The following is a 19,237-nucleotide window of genomic DNA, read 5'->3' on the forward strand; positions in this document are numbered from 1 at the left end:
ATGTGCTCTATGTGTTCAGCTCTGCTCTACTGTGGCAGTCACCAGCGTTGTGGTATGTGCTGGAGGCTGTTCTCGGCTCTGGACCTTGTGTTCTTCAGGGACTTTGTGGAGACAGGAGAAAGGCTGTGGATTTGTACGTTAACTCACACTGTGCAAAGTTGGCTGAAGTCTTGCTGCTGTAAATGGGCTTCAAGAACAGTTTTTCCGTCAACAAAAGTAGTGACAAAAACTTTTGTTTTTCCATCAGAAAATGTTTGGCCAAGTAATGGGCACTTTCCAGTGGCAGTGCAGGAAAAGGGAATAGAGGCATTCACGCTGTTTGAGATGGACATCAAATGAGTTTAATGCAGAAAAACAGCAATTCATGTATTACCCTCTGTGCTGGGAAACCAAAGCGAGTTCTGCTTCTGATAATGGCACCTCCTAGAAATTGGGCTCAGCTCATCTGCTCCTTTCATGTGCACCCCATGCAGCCCCAGCGAGCCGGGGATAATGGCTTTGTCATTGTGTTTACTACTGTGCGTAGGTAGGTACGAGCTGAAGCCTCAGAAAATGAAAAGGCTGATAAACCATTTGCTATCCTTTATGCTACTGAACAATTTTTTCTTCATCATCATTGTCATTCTCTTTTCCGAGTCAGACAACACTGCTGAATGAAATAGGCTTTGGAAACCAAACTCAGGCACATGTTGCAAGGGTAGAGGTGGGCTCTGCTGCTGTGGCAGGTGAAAATTGGTTCTGAAGGTGACTGGAATTGTCATACTGAACTGCCTCCTTTCTTTTCTTGTGTTGGTTTTCTCTGGCTTCTTTCTGTTCCCCTTGGGTTTTGCTTTCCTTTTGTTTTACTTGCTGACTGTCTGCAATCTGCAGCTGTTTATAGAGACAGTTAAAAAGGGAAGCACGTAAATTAATGGGTTGGTTTGCAGCAAAAGACTGTATACAATGCTTTAAACCGACATCTTCTCAGGTCTTTCTTTTCTGACTGGCTGCAAGTGCTCCTGCATCCTTTTTCCTTACAATATTGGTATACTGAATCACCCTATGTATTGAGGTGGGCCCGTTCCTGTGAGATCTGTGATGGTCGTTCAGACTTCCAAATGGATATAGTCAGACAACAGTCACATCTGTATTTTTTTTTCTTTCTTTGTATCCTGTGGAGAACCCTTTGGGGGAGGAAAAAAGGTTTGCTATGATATCTAATTTGAAAGGAATAGTTTTAGAGTAAGGATGTAAAGCAAATTTTGCATTTTAAATTGTGAAGTGTTCGAAATGGAAATCAGTTTTTGAAAGTTTTTTTTTTTTTTAGTAAAATGAGAAATTAGCATGTGAGCAATAGATCATCCTGTTATTGTTTGTGGATAAAGCTTTTTGCATTTGCAAGGAGCTCAATAAGCACTGCTTACTGAGTTTACCTGCCTAGTCATTAACACGTGGAAATGTTAATGTTTGAGTAAGAAAAGTGGTATTTGACAAATTATTCACAGTCTAGGTAAGAGGGACTCAATTTATATTTTATTATTGTGATCTTTTGGTCTGACCTCCTTTATAACACAGAAGATGAGACTTAGGTTAATTAATTCTTAGCTGAAGCACAGCAGAAAGGTGTCATGTCCTGCTTTAAAAAATGAATGCGGTGGAGATCCCAGCATAAAATGCCACAGAGGTTTTTTGTCATCTTTGTTAGATTTGTGCCTTATTTCTAACCTGAATTACACTGATTGTAGTGTTATGCCATTGTATCTGAGTTTATAATTGTTTGTTGCCTTGAAGAACCTGTTACTAATAGCTTTTCCCTCATGTCAATATTCCAGTCATTGCACTGTGTGATGTGTTGTCCTTGACGAGTGGAGCAGATGCCAGTATGACTCAGATTCTTCTCAATACCCGATTATTATATATTATTAATATATATTTTTATTATTGCTACTGTGTTACATTCATTGGTAATACTGTATTTTTTTTCCAGGAAAAATCTTTATAATAATTTGTAATTTCTCAGTGCATGAAACATTATTGTGTTTAAAATTTAAGAAATACGTTGAAATTCGCAACCAGAAGAGTCTTCCTTGGGCATGGGTTCCTCCCAGCAGGACCAGTCAGGGCATTGCAAGGCTTCCCATGTGGCACTGGTCCAGACAGGGGCTCCTTAATGCCCCCACATCTCCCAGTAGCCATCCAGAGATCTATACCATCTCATGGTATTTCTACGAGACTTGCTCCCCACCAGCACGTCTTTGACTGGGCTATGTGGGCTAGTCACGTAGGTAATGTGCAAGTGTTTCTACCTCTTCACCTTTTTTCTTTCTTTTTTTTCTTTTTTTGGGTGTATGTTGTTCTGTAATACTCCTTGCAATCATTTCTCTCAAAAGCCAAACACCTGCACATACTCTTCTTTTGAAATATGTAATGAATTTCTTCAAGTGTATGTGCTTTCTCACAAGCTGATGGAAAAATAAAACATTTTATGGCACTCTAAATCTTGGCCCTAGTACATTAAAAGGGAAGTATTGATAACTGTGGGAGTTAAGAGAGGAAAAAGTGGATCTGTGTGGGACCAGGACCAGGACGACCCTCTCAGTGGGTTAAATATAAAATATAAAACCCTAACTTAGTAGCTGAGTAAGAGGTCTAAAGACAGAGAGTGAATGCCCCTGTAGAGTAGCCAGATGGCAGCTTCTACACCTGTAGCCAATTGCTGAGCTAGATCAGCTTTCCAGTTGATTTATGAGGCGAGACTTTGTCATGCAGAATTGTCATTACAGTGAATGCAAGCCTTTAGTTCTACCTTTCATAGGCATTAACTCCCCTATACCCACCCTGCTCACTCCTGAAAGTTAGTGCATATTGGTGAATTATTTAAAAATTGTGGTCTGTTTTCAATAAATTCAGGGTTTGTAGACCTCCACATCCTTCACCTTTTACACAAATTTGGAACTTGGTGCCGGAGAAGAAAAATACTTCCCTGTTTGTTTCTTGTTTCTGCACATGAGTATTAAGATCAATTTGAAATCCACACTTGTGAAGTTACATTACAATGTTCTGGAGTATTTTTTCACTACCAGGCTTAATCAATCTTTTTCCTAAATCATGTGAGAATTAAATACGATTTTTGTCTCTTTTGCAGTGAAATATTCTGTCAAGACCGAAAAGATTTCACTGTTGTTTACAGATTGTGATGCACCTTTAGGTGATTCCCAATTTCTTCCCTTAGATGGTGCTAATAGGGTACAAAAAGCACAGCCAGATTGCAGTGTTTCAGAAAGAACATGAAGTACAAGGAAGGCTTGTTTGGGTTCTCTGAGCTATTTCTTCCCTCCTCTGTGTGCTACCGTTGTGCTTTATTTGCTCTTATTCAAGCTCCAGAATGACACTATATAAAGTATTGAAATTGGTAAACAATTACATCTGATGACTATATGCTCATTTTGGAAAAATAGAAGAACAAATGTTGTCTGCATCTGAGCTGCAAAATGAACAGACTTTTCATCAGCTTTGTGCTTGCAGAGGGAAGGCATGCTGCTAGGAGCTGAACTCTGGGAAAATGGACTCATCTTATTCATGTCCTGTGTTACTCTCCAGTAATAACGGCCCCTTGCAAACAACTCTTTCTTAAGAGCATAGCAGTAATCCCCTATGCACAGAAGTATAGAGGAATTTGCTCAGTAGAAAATGAGGGAAAAGAGAATCTCTGGCTGTTTTCCCTCTTGATGTGAGTGTAAAGGAGTTGCTGACTGTCGTGGGTGACTGTGTCTATATTTTTCCTAAACATAATTCTGAGCGTCCAGGAGTAAAAGAGCCCTTGTTTTATGAAATTTCAGTTTCAGGTGAGGCTCTGAGGTGATGTTTTGCCGCCTGCTGATTTTACCCTTTCTCCAGGAAAGTTAAAATACAAGCTATATGTCTTGCTGCTTCATGCGTCCAATATAAAGGTTGTGGCTTTCAGAAGTACGTTTGTGCCCCAGGGACCAGAATCAGCAGCATCTGCAAGGCAAGTGGCAGTTCATCACTCGTCTCAGCCCGTCCATACGTTTGGCAGCAGGATTATTGTTTCCTTCTCTTTCCTCCAGCCTCGTTCCTCCCAGTCCACCATCACTTTGCTCTTCCAGGCAATGAGAGCTTTTGGTCTGTCTGGTCCCTTAGGATGTCTGTTAGTGTGTAATTGATGGTGACTACCCATCACTGCTTGGGAAAAGAGAGAGGATTTGGCAGGGCAGGGGTGCTGTGGGTCCAGATCACAGTGCCCTGGAAGTGCAAGTGCCTAGGGAAATGTGTACAGTGTCAACCCTGTTATGCCTGGGGATTCTGCCAGGATGTTATTAGCACTTCGCTCTTAAAAACAGTGTAATTAACTAAGCTGAACTAAAATAGAGGGAGGAGAGAGACTTCACTGTTTATCAAATCTAGTTATTTTGATTTAAACCATCTAGCTTAGGCCAGCAGTGGGTCTGTTTCTTTCTTGACCTTTCACTCATATTCATTATTGATTTTCTTCCTGAAGGATGTCAAGGCAATTGCTGCATGCCACTTTATTTTATCCTATCCAGAAGAACCTTGAATGAAGTTTTAGGACACTATGAAATAAATCAAGGAACATTCACTCCAGTCAGACACAGCCTACACTTTTTGTTTCCTTTGAGATAAAAGTTTAAAGTGCAGTCCTGATTAGAGTGCCTCTGTGATTGCTAATGTATGGTGAGTCCCACGTTTCTATAGCCCATTTACCTCACATGGCTCACTTTGGCAGGCCAAAGTACATTATACTGGTCTCTGTGAGTTTAGACTTCTTGCTCAGGGATGAATCCATTGTCTGTCTTCAGCTCTTTCTATTGAAGAACCAATTTATGCCGCTTGTAGCAACCAGACCTAAAATCTAAACATCAAAGCTTTACTTTACCCTTCCATTACCTAATCTTAGCTTTTAGATGAAATCAGTGGCACGGATGGTTTTACAGGAAGATGTAAAACCAGGCTTTTCTCTGCTGAAGGTTGTGACATTCGAGGTTTGTGAAGATTCTTTTTCTGCTGCTTTCCCAGCCTAGGCCTCCTCCTTCAGTGCAAGGCTTTCTTCGTAATCATGACACACACAAGTGCGGTAAGAATGTTACTGGTTTCCAAAGACAAGCCCACAGTTTTGTTGGTTTTTTTTTCGAGTGACAGAATCAGGGGTTGTGCAATGTTGTGTATCTGATGATGAGGTTTTAATTAAGCATATTCTGTTTTGACACTGAGCCCCACTCTCATTCAGTAGACATGCTGGACAGGGATCAGTTAATGAGCAGATGTTCAGTTTTGGTTTTCCTCAGTGTGTGGCCTTGAGCCGTGTTTGTCAGGTTTCCCACACATGTCTGCTGAAAATTTCTAATTTTCTTCTGAGTTATTGTGTGACACTTGTCATAGCATTAGGGCAAATTCCAGTTACATGTCCAGCAAGTGAACCCCAGGGTCCTTCTTCACTTTGCTAGACCACAGTGTGTTTAATTCAGAAATATTTGTCATTATTCCTAATTCCTAATGTTGACCTTTATCAGGGACATGATTTAGTGGTGGGTTGTTAGAGTAGTTAGGTTAGTTAGTAGTTAGTAGGTTAGGTTGCAGGTAGACTTGATGATCTTTAAGGTCTTTTCCAACCTAAGCAATTCTATGATTCTGTGATTCTATGATTCACTGACTTTTCTGTCAAAATCTTTTTCAGAATTTACATTACATCCTTTTTTGTTCCTTGTGCTATTTTAAGTCAATGGTCTTTTTATGATAAACCATATTAGTGTTTTCTCAAGCTCTCATTTAATGGAACAGCCTATCTACTGCAGAGTTGTCTGATTTTAATGTTGCCTTTAGGTCATAATTTGGGTGATGAAGAACTAATGTAACTGAAAAGGTTATTGTTATCCATTGTAAATACTCTAAAGTTGCTGCTTTCACATCCATTCGATCCTTTAGAGAAGCTGGATTTTGCTGGGTGTTGAATTTCATGGTTGTGTTTTGGCTGGGAGGCTCAGGGGAAAAATTCCCTCTGGGAGCTCGTGTCCCAGTCAATTGAAAGTCAACCTCCATGTCCTTCTTTCAGAGTCTGTTTCCCATTGTTGCACATACTGACTAGTGTTTTTTGGCAGCTAGCATTAGATGATTATAAATGGGATCAGCATTACCACTTTTTGGTATTACCTGGTGCATCCTGCTTCAAGTTTCCATTTTTAATGTTTTTAAAACTGTCATCAGTTTTTTCTTTTTTTTTTTCCTTGGGAGAAAACTGAGGTCGAGTGAATATTGCAGACAGATTGGACAAGAAGGCTTTTAGCTAGGAATTGAACAGTGGCTCTTCCAGCTTTAGGGTGCTTCAGGTCTTGATTTATTAATGTAACGTTTTTCAAGAAACCTCATGCTTTTGTGTGGTTTGTTGGTAGTTACCCTCCATGTAAGGAGAAATACACCAAATTAGGATTACTAGGGTGGAATGGTTACACCAGCAAGTATCAGCTCAAAAAGGAACTTGTCATAATTTCAATATCCAAAGGGTACTTTGTTGTAGTGCAGATACTCTTAACAAATAGTTTCCTTGAGATAGCTTCAATTCCTGATAGTGTTAATATAGAGACTAAATATAAAAACCTTAAAGCATTTTCACTTGCTTAGTTCACAAGGTTTAACGGTGTTGTTGTTAAATTATGCAAGATGGCAATCCTCTTGTGAAAATGTTGTAATAACCAGTCAAGAAGAGCTATTTCTGCAAAGACTCATTAAAGTATTTTAAGTGCTCTGAACTATTACCAAATTTTGCTTTCCTCGTACATTTTCTTAGCATTTAAACAGTAGCTGTCACACTTAAAAGAATGTTGCATGATGTCTGACCCAGTAGATTATTAAACAATACTTAAAGGCAGTGGCTAGAGGATACTTCTATGAACAGAAAGGATTTTGTTCATTGTGATTTGTGAGGCTATATTAATTATGACTTCGTAATTCTTGGACTCCTACCACCTCTGTTTCAAGAATTCTGGTGGAATTGGTTTTTGACTTGATAATTGTCACTTGGATTCTTTATTCTTTGCACCCTTCATATTAGGATTCATTATTCTCCTCTTTAAAACAGTTGTTGTCCAATAAAAATGCAGAAATAATTACATATGCCCCTGGTGACCAGTCATACAACATCAGTAATGAATAGCAAATATTCATACATAGATATCAATTGTTTACAACTAACAGGTTGAAAATTATTCATTGAAACTAATTGGGGAATATTTATGAACAGCAAATAACTTCCTAGTAATCAGGGCTAGCTCACAAATGACTTGCCAACCCAAAGAGGGGTGAAGTTTGTCAAGGATGTTATTTTGTGCAATTTGTTTCGCTGTCATTAGCTGTAAATATTACTTGAAACATGTGATTGGTGTAGACTACATGCATTCTGCATTGAATGTAATTATCTCCAGTTCTGCTGTGCTGGAAAGGCATGAAATTCAGTGCCAACAACATGCAGGGTGCACCATCCGGGGTTGCAAAATGGAACTTCACCTTCCTTAATGTAGCAAGTTAGTATGCATGAAGGTTTCTCAGGCTTTTGGATACTGAAAATTAAACAAATGTGAGTTTTAATTAAGTGAACACTAACGTGTATATAAATAATTCAGTCTGCACATACAGTAGTGTGACGTGCAAGGGAGAAACAGGCACAGAGAGGTGTTTTTGTGACTTAGCTGCATCCCCAGCTGGAGCTGGTCCCAGGATGGCTGAGCTCTTTTGAAGGAAGAGAAGCTTCAGACATTTTAATTCTGACCTAGGCATGGCCCATTGGAAAACAGCATCAAAAGCCTTCCTCAGACATGTTTGCTGAACCTCTCCATGCTAAATTTACCCCTTCCTGGGAATGAAAACTACCATCAGCCAGGTAATTGTGTTATTCTGATCAGTATTTGACTTGACTAGCAAAAAGCAATTAACAGTAGCGAACACCTGTCCAGCAGCTTGTTTCCTGTCTCCAGCAAGAGGAAAGTTCTCCCTGAGTCCCTGTAAAAGCATCAGACCAAATGCATGAGGTAACACTAATCTGTTTCTTGTGCAAAGGTACCACTGAGAGAATAGTTCTGGTGCTAGACTTTCCTGAAATCTTGGTGAAACTCTTTTCTGTTACACTTCCATTTTCAAGGTTTCGGGTCCTCCGAAAGTTCTGACAGTACAGATTGTATAGGAGGCAATGCTGATTTTGGCTTATACAGAAAGCTGGAAAAAAAACACTGCAAAACCAGGTGAAAAACGAATATGGTGTGATGTAAGACTTATGGCAGGAAATGTCAAAATAGGGAGATGTTAGAGGTCAAGCAGCATGTTTAGCAGTCAGGCAAAGCTCTGGGATTCAGCTCTGCCCTGTTTGGTTATTGCAAAAGCAAGAGCCACTGAAAGGGTGGTGAGCAGAGATGCTCTTAAATGGAAATGGCTAAGTGTCTCATTTGAAAACCTTTCTTCCATTTAGGTGAGGGTGAACAGTGAGTCAGTGAGGTTTTTTTTTTTTTTTCTATGTAGCTGACAGACTTCAATTTGTTACTCAAGCCAAGATTTATAAATGCTCGTTTGTTGGCTAATGTATAAATGCGAATGACCAAAGCTGCAGCAGTCGTGAAAAGGGACCATCAGCCAGCCAGAGCAGCTACACCTTTGCAGGAACAGGCAGGAGGGAGTCAAAGAGCCACGTTTTTAATGTGGTGCTTTCCCAGTGAGAAAAATATGTTCCCTGCTAACAGGGTGAGGGGGAAACACACGGCAACAAGTGGAGGCAGCTACGGGGGGCCCCAAAAGTAGCTATGTAATGATTATTTGACAAGGCTTCCTGGATGCTAACAATCCCATTAAAAATAAGTTGGCAAAAACATTAGGATCCTGAACTGACTGAAAATGAAACAAGAAAAATGAGGAGGGATTAAAGTAGAGCTCAGAAATAAAGAACTACCACTGAGTGTGTCCACGGTGGGAGTCTGTCAACCTGATGGGAAGCTCTTGGTAATTAGCTAGTCGACTTCTTTCTTGCATTCTAAAGCACTTCTTTTTCTTTTCTCTCTCCTTTTTTTTTTTTTTTTTCTCCCATTCCCTTGGTTTTTCTTGTATTTTGTAAAGCATGAATACTGGAAGGGCACAGTAACACCAGGACTCACCTTTTGGCATTGCACAGACATATTGCTAGAGATGATTCTTGCCCATTGAATTCGAAATCCATGTGCACGAGGCAGAGGATGGAAGCGATGGTAACACAGCTTTACAGATGGGAAGCTGAGACACAGAGAGGCTAGGAGGTGGTTTTGGCAGTGTTCATTTTCACCTGGACTCCCATGGCAGGGCTCTTGCATACATGACAGCTCCCGTGGGATCTGGTTGGACAAAATATGGAGCAAGTGGAGACGCACAGGCAGAGTCACTTACTCCCGTGCGCTGCCTTAGACTCATTATGCACAGTCCTGGGCTCACATTGCATAAGACAGTCCTGCTCCCTATGGTATCTTCCCTCATGATCTGATATTTTATAATTACCCTTCAGTGGCTCTCTTTCAACTGTATAGACAGGCATTGCAGTGTACACAGCTCCCTCTTGGTCTAATTGATAGAAAAAGCAAGAACAACTTCTGTGGTGACTGCAACAAAAAATAATTGGAGATAGGGATTGTTATATAATGCATATGCATGTTAAAAATAACCCCCTTTCACTTTCATAGCAATATTTCTGAAAGGTCTGGGAGCACTGTTAGGTTTGGGTTGGGAGCATTGGGCAAGGGCTGCGCCCAGAGTGGGTAGTGCTCACCCAACCCTGCGTCCCCCAACAGCTCCCAGCACCAGAGCTGTGCCTGTGGGCTGCTCCCCGCCTCCAGGGGCAGCTGCAGCTCCTGCTAGAGTGTGTTCTGCAGAGGATGAGTCTGTGTGTATGTGGATGTGTTGGTAGGGCTTTGCAGTCATGGTCAGCGGGAGATGGAGAGAGTCTGCGCTTTGTTTCCTCCTTAAAATTGTCAAAGACAAACTACAGGGAGAGAAAAATACTTACTTCATCAGGGAGAACTCTTGTGACATACTGGAGGACAACGATGTCTAGCTGCAAGTTGGCTGATAAGTATAGTCTCTTTTTTTTTTTTTTAGTAAGAAAAACTTGGAATTGAATGCGCTATTACAAATTATTCCTATCAAGTGACATAACTTCAGCTTCAGGGTATCAGGAAGATCAGACTCTGGCCTCTTATCTCTGCTCATTTCCATTCTCTCTCCAAATCTTTTCTGGCATCTCTTGAACATTCAATCTTGTGGAATATTTACATGATTTTATTGGGAATGATATTAAAAAACTTGTGCTGAAAATATTTTCCAAATAGACGTTGCGAGAGTCTTGAGCCTTATAAGCAGACTTTGTATGTCTGCTTTCCAATTTGCTACTGTATGTGTTCTCTAAAAATAGTCATTGGAAGGGAAACAAAGCACCAAGCAGACCACCTGTTTTGTAAGGCTGTGAGTAAGGCTTGTCAAGGCCCTGACAAAAGTTGGCTTGCTCTTAGACAGAGGTTGCATGAGATAACCTCCACAGGCTCCAACCAACATAAATTATTCCATGAGTCCATGATTAACTGTAATTTTGTTCCCAAAACTCACAGTCCTGAAACACTGCAGTTTTTTCTTCAGAATTTATGGCTCATGTAAGAAAAGGCTTTCCATCTTCGCCATCGTCACGTTTCTCACATGACTAACTGCAAAAGACAAATGGGCAGTTGCATCTGATTTGTTACTTCATTCTACATGGACAAGTTGTTTTGCGGGAAAGCAGGAAAGGGTTCTTTAATCAAAGAGCAGCTGGGTGCTTTATGGGCTGTTAGTGAAACCTGGGTGGGAGTTTGGACAGCTGTAGGGCCCGGGGGTTCAGGCCCTGCTTCCAAACTGGGCCTTGCTCAGCAAATGGGTCTCATTGCTCTCTCAGCTGCGGTGTACTCCGTGTGAGTCTTGCCAGCTCTTGGTAAAGGCCCTAAAATAAACCCAGAGATCTTGCCTCTTTTTTTAATATGGACATGAAAGACCAGTGTTTGTGGTTTCAAGAAGAAAAGGCATAAAACAGGTCCATCTTGTCTGTGCTTAGCAGTCCAGCCCAAGTGCTGAGAAGGAGCTGGGGTTCATACCTATTTCAATATGATGTGTTAAATTAGAGTCCCAGCCCAGGAGGGGCTAGATACAGGCACAAAGTTGACTCTGAGACTTTGCCATGAAATCCTAGTAAGGTGCAGTGGGGTTGAACAAAACAAGTGATAGAATGTTTGGTCTCTAGATGCCCACTGCCTAACAGAAAATGTTCTCCATAGCCATTGTCCCATTAGAGAAGTAAAGTAAAAATGATAGTGAAAGTGAACAGTGTTACTTATTACAAAGGGTATTGCACTAAGAAGCAGAACAGCAAATTCTGGTTCTTGTTCTGTCTCTAATTTCCTGGGCCACCTTGGGACCCACTGTGCCATTTGCCATTTGCTGTACCTAATTTCCAAACTGGCAGATGGATAATTATTGACTGATACCAGAGGGTTGCAGTTGGGGTAGGGTTTAAAAAGCAAAGCTTATTCTAGACCAACCTTGTCTCATTGTTGAGGCCTTTCCCATGGGTGTAAATGCATTTTTTTTTCTATTTTTATAGTTTTTCTGGCTTAATAAAAGTAGAACTTTCTTCTAACTGAAATGACGTTAGAGTAAGTAATTCATCTCATAGCCATGTTTGTAACGTCAGACTTGTGTGGTCAGGACAGTGGTGCTGCTTCTAGATACTGGTATTTACTGGGACAGAAACAAGGGACAGTAATTCCTGCAGTCCCAGATTTCCCCTGGGATCAGACGTTGAAGCAGGCGATGCACTTGTTTGTATCTCAGGTTATGTAACCATTAAATCTCTTTTCTCGTCTCTTGCCCTACTCCCCCCAGAAATCTGTTATTGAAAGGAAGAAAAAGGGAAAATGTTTTTAAGTGGGCAAATTGAGAAATTCACAGTGTTGCAAATAGTTTGTGATCAGGATAGAGTTGCCTAGGGCTGTTTTATGAATCTCACATGGGGCTGTAAATCAATTTGGAGTAGTAGAAGTAAGGCATAAACCAGAAAACTCTGTGTGTGTGTCAGCTGTGTTCTGTACAAATGGCTGATATCGTATATAGAGTTCATTGCAAATCCTGTTGTGACCCATTTTCTAATGTAACTTGGTTAATTTTTCTTGTGACACAAAAAAACTAAATAAGGTCCAGTGTTTGCTATATATATAAAGTGTCAGTTCTAGGTGGTTTTGAACACTGAGTGCATTACCAAGTACCTCCAAGCAGAACTACTTTTAATCAAAAACAACTCAAAACCAGAACTATTTTTTAGTGAAATAAAACTCAAATGATTTCAAGAACTTCTGCCATTTCTTCTATACAGATAACTGTATGGTGGTTTTTTTTTGTTTATTTTGTGTTTTTTTTTTAACCATTTTCATATTCAATCAGAAAACCTGGGACAGCTGTCATGTTTAATCTGAAGGAATAGACTTAAACCAGAATATTATTTGCATGAACATCATCCAGTAAGAAGAAAACTTCAGAGTGATCTTGCAGTCTCAGATCCCTGAGCACAGTGAGAGCATGGATCATCTTGTTCAATTTCACTTTGTCTTCCTCCTGCACAGGAATTCAGGGTGTGGGTAAACTATTTCCCACATCCTGGATGTGCAACACATGACCAGACACGTGCACCAGTCTAGGTCCACAGAGGCAAAACAAAGTCTGCAGAGCATCACTGCAGAAAGAGCAGAATCTGGGGCTGTGAAATGCTAGCAGTGGCTTTAAGATGTTCTGATAAGTAGGTCTCATCTGCAGAGCCCGCAGTGTATCAGGAAGCTCTGAATAAGAATGATTCATTGGTGTTGCAAAGTATTGGCTGGTTTTTGGTATTTTTTGTGTGTGTGTTTATTTTTCCACAGTCCAGACCTTGACCTAATCGGGAATCTCGAAACATAACCAAACTGAAACAGTGTCCATAATAGCACACCCTACTCAGTATCTCAAGATGTTTCTCTTCACAGGGCTGAGGAAAAGGAACAAAACCAGTGTGTGTGTCATGAAGGCATCCTCAGTTGCCTGTGCATGGAGTGAGCAGCAGCTCTTCTCAAGACAGGAGCAGGGGAGCCCAGCCCTGAAGTGACAGGGTTCAAGACAAAAGTTCCTCTCACTGAGGGAATGATCTGTTTCTGTGGTGGGAATTCATGACAGAAGGGAATTCTCAGCCTGCCCATCGCCATGACCGGCTTCTGGTGGTGGTGGCCATGGTTTTATGAGCACAAATATAGTTGAGTGCATTAATTATACTTTGCACTGGAAGCTTAATTTAATGGGCTTTGAAGCAAAATATTTCAAACAGCTCCATGTCTAGGCAACGAGTCTGAGCACACTTTTCCCCCTCGTGGAGAGAGCTTTCTCTTTTCCAGCTGTCAGAACATGAGGGTCATTTGAGTATTCTTGTCAAGTTTTCCAAATGCTTGTTTTGAATTGATGGGTTTGAACAGGAGCAATTTGTTATACTGGCACTTCCCCCCTCCAGCTGCGGAAAGTCAGCCCTTTGCAGATACATTATCATCTGCATGAGAAGCTGCTCGTCTTAAGATAGAGCGAATGGGTTGGAAGATTTTAGGTCTGAACCAAAGGTCAAACCTGACTGATAGCTGCAGAAGGGAGTGGGGATGTGTAGACTTGCCTGGGTGGTAGATATTTCTTGCATGCGTGTGTGTGCCGATAAGGCTGGATGGATTATTTGGCACTTTGACTGAAGTATGTTTCTTCCTGTTTTGGAAATATTTCTTTCATGGTTGGAAGGAAACTTTAATGTCAAAGTATAAGCAATACAGTAAAGAACAAAAGTGTGTTTAAGTTAATTATTTTTGGTTGCAGCTTGCAAAACTCCTTGCTTGTGAATTTCAAGCTGTAAATTTGCTTCCTTATGGTACTGCTCTCTAGTATGTGTATACTCACCGAGTTTATGCTGCACCTGGAGAAGATGGAAATGGTGTACCCAGCAGTGCTGGCCAGCTGGACCAGCCAGAGGAAGAACCACGGTGGTGGAGCAGGAGGGAAGGGATGATGGGAAGTGGGGAGAGGCCATGCCTTGAATTGTTTCACAGTGATCTTTTCTGGTCAACAGGGTTTCCACATGTAGAGAAAAATGAACTCCATTAGTATAGGAACCTGTGGTACTATCTGAAAGATAGTAGATCTGAAAGATATACACTTGCACCAGAGCTACTATTTAGACCCACAGGAAAATAAACCAGAAATGGAAATGAGGCCTCATTTGAAAGAGCCGTACCAGGTCCATGACCTGTGCTGGGACCAAACCTTTAGACTCGCATAGGTAATGCATTAACTGACCGGGAGAATCTGCAAAGTGCTGCTGAGAAATCTGATGTCAAGTTTGTTGGTGATTATACAGACAATTAAAGCATTATACAAATATTTCAAGCAATTACCAGGTCAGCCACATTGCAAGAAGGTTCTTTGCAGCCGAGGGTGAAAGGAAGTGTTACATATGGCATTTCTGTCCTGCTTCTCTTTTTTTTAACCAGAGCTTTTTGGCTAATGGCAAGTGCGTTCATGTGGAAACAATTTTACAGGCGTAACAGTAGGGTAAAAACTTGTAAATGAATCTTATGTTTGTATTTCAAAAATTGTTACAGATCACATCGCTTCAGTAGGAATTGGAGCCTCTGTCATAGTAAGGCTTATGCTTGCTGGCTACAAGGATTACATGCGATTTTGATCTGCTGCTGGCATCACATCAGTTTGTGATAATTTCCAGGTGTATTTTCAAACAGGTCCAGAAATTGTGAATTCACTGGATCAGCTCTTCCAAAAGCCCCCGAAGCTGTGATACAAAGGAGCTGTATTCATCCTTAAGGCTCTTGGCTAAGTTTCCTGTTTTCCTGAGGCCTCCTGTTGTCACTAACATCCTTACACCCTGAAATGCAGCGGGATGCCAAGACCCACAGTAAGACAAGAAAGCAGCCACTGAGCAGCAACCATGGGGTGGATTTCCCGTTGTGTGCAAGGTCAAAGCAAAAGTTTCACTTTGAGGCAGCCTCAGCATTTTTCTTCTGTTTTCATCAGTCCTTACTTCCATCGCTGGTAGAATGTCTGGTTCAGAGCCTGCAGAAACCTTCCTGGTACTCGTGGTGACCTTAGGTTAGACTTTACTTGCATGTGTTTATCCAGAAAAAGCATATGAAGATGAAATTGGTGCCAAGATAAGCTGCACTGGTTTTCACTCCAGTATTTACTGAATCATCTCAAGCTACTTGTACAGAATTTAAATAAGGGTTAGGCTGCCTCAGTTCCTGTCTCTTTTGGAATGCAGTGCATTTGTATTCTTGTTTCCTGCATATAGGGGTTTTTCTATTCTAGTGCCATCTTAACGCTAAATAAGTGTCCATATTGTTAATTATGTTTGCTTTGCAGTCTGATCCTAACTAATTTTTGAGTTGCATTTGAAACAAGAGGTAACTGACCTATCAGGCTTGAAACGACTGTGAATGTGAAAAGGACTGCTTTTCCAAACAGTCCTATCTGAGCAAACGTAACCCAGCTACAAGGGATGTGACAGCCCTCTAATTCTGGTGCTTGTAATGAGCTGGCTCTCTGACATCTACTCAATTGGATAGATACACTAAAAAATGAAAGTAACTTTCCTCAGGTCATGATGACTTAGTTAAAGATGGTCCTACTAAGAAGGTTGTAATAAAAGTGGCCTGGGTAGTGATTACATTAGCTCTTTTGGGCTATTGCACAGCATTTATCCTTTAATGACTCTTGTGTTTTCCAAACCTGTGCGCAATTAATATTACTCAACGTACATAAGAGTGTTCACTGGACATTTATTCAGCAAATAAAATATTTTTAATAGCTGCAGTATAAAACTTTAAGCAAATGAGTTTCCCTGATAACATTCTCTTCTTCAAAGTAGATATTCTCAAATGGTGCACATTAAATTTTTGACTGCAGATATCACCTTTAATGTATGCTTCGGTGGCTGCTGGGGGCTGAAAAAAATCATTACTAATTGATATGCCTTAATGGCCTGAGAGCTTTCAGAGTTGGATGAGCCCAAGAGAAACACTGAGAGGCAGATATTTGATTCTAATTATGCCTGAGTAGGTACAAGCAAGAAGTAGAAGCATCATGACAGCCATATCATTGTCAAATTGCTATACCTCAGGTTTTCTACTAATTTGACACTATTACAAAACATTGCTTCAATGAACCCATGAAAGGCAAAGTTAGATAAAGGGTGGAAGCACAGAAAAAGAAGCCTGTGCTGGTATCTGTATTTACTAAGACAGCCACTGAGGAGAAAAGGGCTCTGGGATTTGTAAACGATCTGCTAATTAGCTCGTGGTATCATTTTATTCCATCCCATGTCCTGAATATCTAATATGTTTTTAAGAACACAGCAGTTATGAATATTTCATCTAGCTGTGATGCTGCAGCAAGCTCGTTTGTTTGTTTCCCGTCCTGGCTGCTCCAACCCCTTCCACTGCTGCTTCCCCCAACCCTATGCTTCCCATGGCACAGAATGTGAGAAAGGGCGAGCAAATCAGATCTGGCTGTTTTTCAGGTATGAACCACATGAAATGGTTTATTCACCTGTAAAAACGTGTTGTTTGGAGCTGCGGCCAGACCCTTAGGTCTTGCAGTGACCTACTGATGAGTTTCTGTTGGGCATCAAAGGCAGGTTCTGCCCATTTGCCCCTGCTGATGGGAACGGGAGTGGCATTTTCAATAGGAAGTGGGATTTAATTGGGAGTCTGCTTTACTATCAGGTTCAGGGCCTGTGGCTTTCATCCTATTTTCCACCTTCAGTAACATCTTTGAGACTTAAGGGAAAAAAGTATCATTTCTAGTAAATACGTGCCTTGTATGTACGAGTGAAACAGAAGAATCAATAACCCTCTTTCCAACCTATTTTTATTACTGGCCAAATACATTCGTGTTTTATTCAGCAATAAATGGTGGTTTTCCTTATGAATCTCCTTGGATGTCTTGTACGCTCATTATACAGAGCTAACGAGTCCTGTTTTCCTGTGAAACTGCTGGATCCTGGAAAGGATTTTTGCAGGCAGCATAGGCACCCAGTGTTCTGCCATGCACAGACTGGGTTGGAGACCATGGTGGTGATGAAGGAAAGGATTAAGAAGATGTAGGGAACTACATACAAAAATTCAAAGAAGAAAGAATTCTGAATATACTTCCTTCCTTAACTAGTTCATTTAACTGTGGGAAAAGCAGAGACCAAGGAAGTGACCTGAGAGGTAGGGAGAGATCGAAATGAGCGATCAGAGCAGGCTGCTGAATGCACGGGAGGATTATGTGACCTCAGGGCAAGGAAAATACAGATTATTTTTGTCTGGATCTGGTAATACCCTTGCTGCCTAAATCCAGAGGTTTATGTAACTATGTAAACCCAGATTAATTGTGTCTAGAAATCCTTACAAAAAAAAAGAAAAAAAGAACACAACAACAGACAAACAATTGTCTATTTTGCTCTCCCTGGTAGCAACAGAGGTCTTGTCTATGAGATATATAACTGAAGGATACAGTCAGTAGGTTAGTTCTGTAAATGTAAATTAGATTTATGTACCAAGAAAGCTCAAGTTCTTTGTAGATTTGGGAGGTCACACTATGAGAAATTGTGAGAATATTTGAAAATTTCTTGAAAACAAGGACATGCCCATAAATGCAGGAACCAACTTCCCAAATTGAAGAAAATGAGATTTCAGGTATTTTGGCAGATTTCCCCACTGCTGTGGCTTGGATATGTATGGACTGCCACAGAGTAGGCAGCTGCCACTTAAATTGACTTTATGGGTTTTTGCAATGGAGCCAGGGACCTCAGCAGATGAAGGGACTGGGTAGATAGAGGTTGGTGGTGGACCTTGCACCTGTGTACAAAAACCAGGTGTTTCTGTGATGGGCTCATGCTCTGCTGGTACCTGACCATGAGAGGAGAGCTGCAGTTACACGGAAAGCATCACACAATGAGCATCTACAGTTATTCACCTTAAAAGTGTCTGCAAAGGATCCACATCTGTGGATAGGAGAGTTTAGTACAGGGATAACTGTAGATTTTTAGACTGCTCTGTATGTTTTTATAACACATTTAATACTTACCTCCTAAATTCCATATTTTTGATTATCCATGATATACTTCTGTTAAATTAATGATACCATGGTGATAGATCTCAAATGCGTCGTGTTCTTTGTGGAGGAAGATGAGACAAGAGTAAGATCAGGCAATGTTCTCCACAGGGTTGTGTACTTTATTAACAGATCTCTCTTGGCAAGGATGAATTGGAATAAATTATGCAAAAAGATGTGTGCTAATTGAGGTGACTTAAGGCAAAGGGAAGGCTCTGCATCAAGGGGTGGAGAAGGGAGGTGTACTTCTGGCACTGGTTCCCATCACACCAAGGGGTGTGTATGGGGACATGGGCTGAGCAGAAGGGGTCATGCTGCTGTGCTTGGCAGCAAGGTGTGCCGTGTTTGGCTCTCAGCTGAGCTTCCCCACTTACTCTGCCCTTGATAGGGCTCTGCCTACCATTAGAACCACAAAAACCAATGGTAAAGACAGAGATGACAGCACTGTTATGAATGAGGTTTGTTCTTTCAAACTGTGCAGATCCCCGTTCACAGAATGTGAAAGAGGAAAGAATCCCAGCTGGAGTAATGACAGGTGCCTGATTGACACTCACCTCTCTGCTCTTTTTCTGGTTCCCCTCTTCTCCTCCCTCCATTCCTCACTTGCTTCCCCAGCAAGCCCCCTCTTCCAGCTCTGTATCCTTCCTTACCCTGTCCCTCCCCTGTGCTCTCTGCTCTGAATGGCCGAAGAGGATCGTGTCCTTCAGAAGGAAATGAGTGGGACCAGGCTTTTCTTCTCACGTAGGCTTACCTACCTGCCTGAAAAACTGATTTGGTCCAACTTGTTGATGTAATACTATTTACACTTGTCTCGGGTAGATGTAAATATAGAAAAAAGATTGGATGAATGTGGAGAATCAGGGTCTCTGCCTTCAGGTTTGCAGTGATGCTCAGTGTTTTGGTGTGGATTTACTGGTATCTTGTCCAGTTTCTGGCTTTTATTGACTTGCTTGCACTCACTGAATCCTATTTACAGCTCTTCCCATGGCCAGAACTAGTAAATCTAGTGCATTAAATCAGTGAG

The sequence above is a fragment of the Numida meleagris genome, chromosome 8 (assembly GCF_002078875.1).
Source record: "Numida meleagris isolate 19003 breed g44 Domestic line chromosome 8, NumMel1.0, whole genome shotgun sequence".
Lineage (NCBI taxonomy): Eukaryota > Metazoa > Chordata > Aves > Galliformes > Numididae > Numida > Numida meleagris.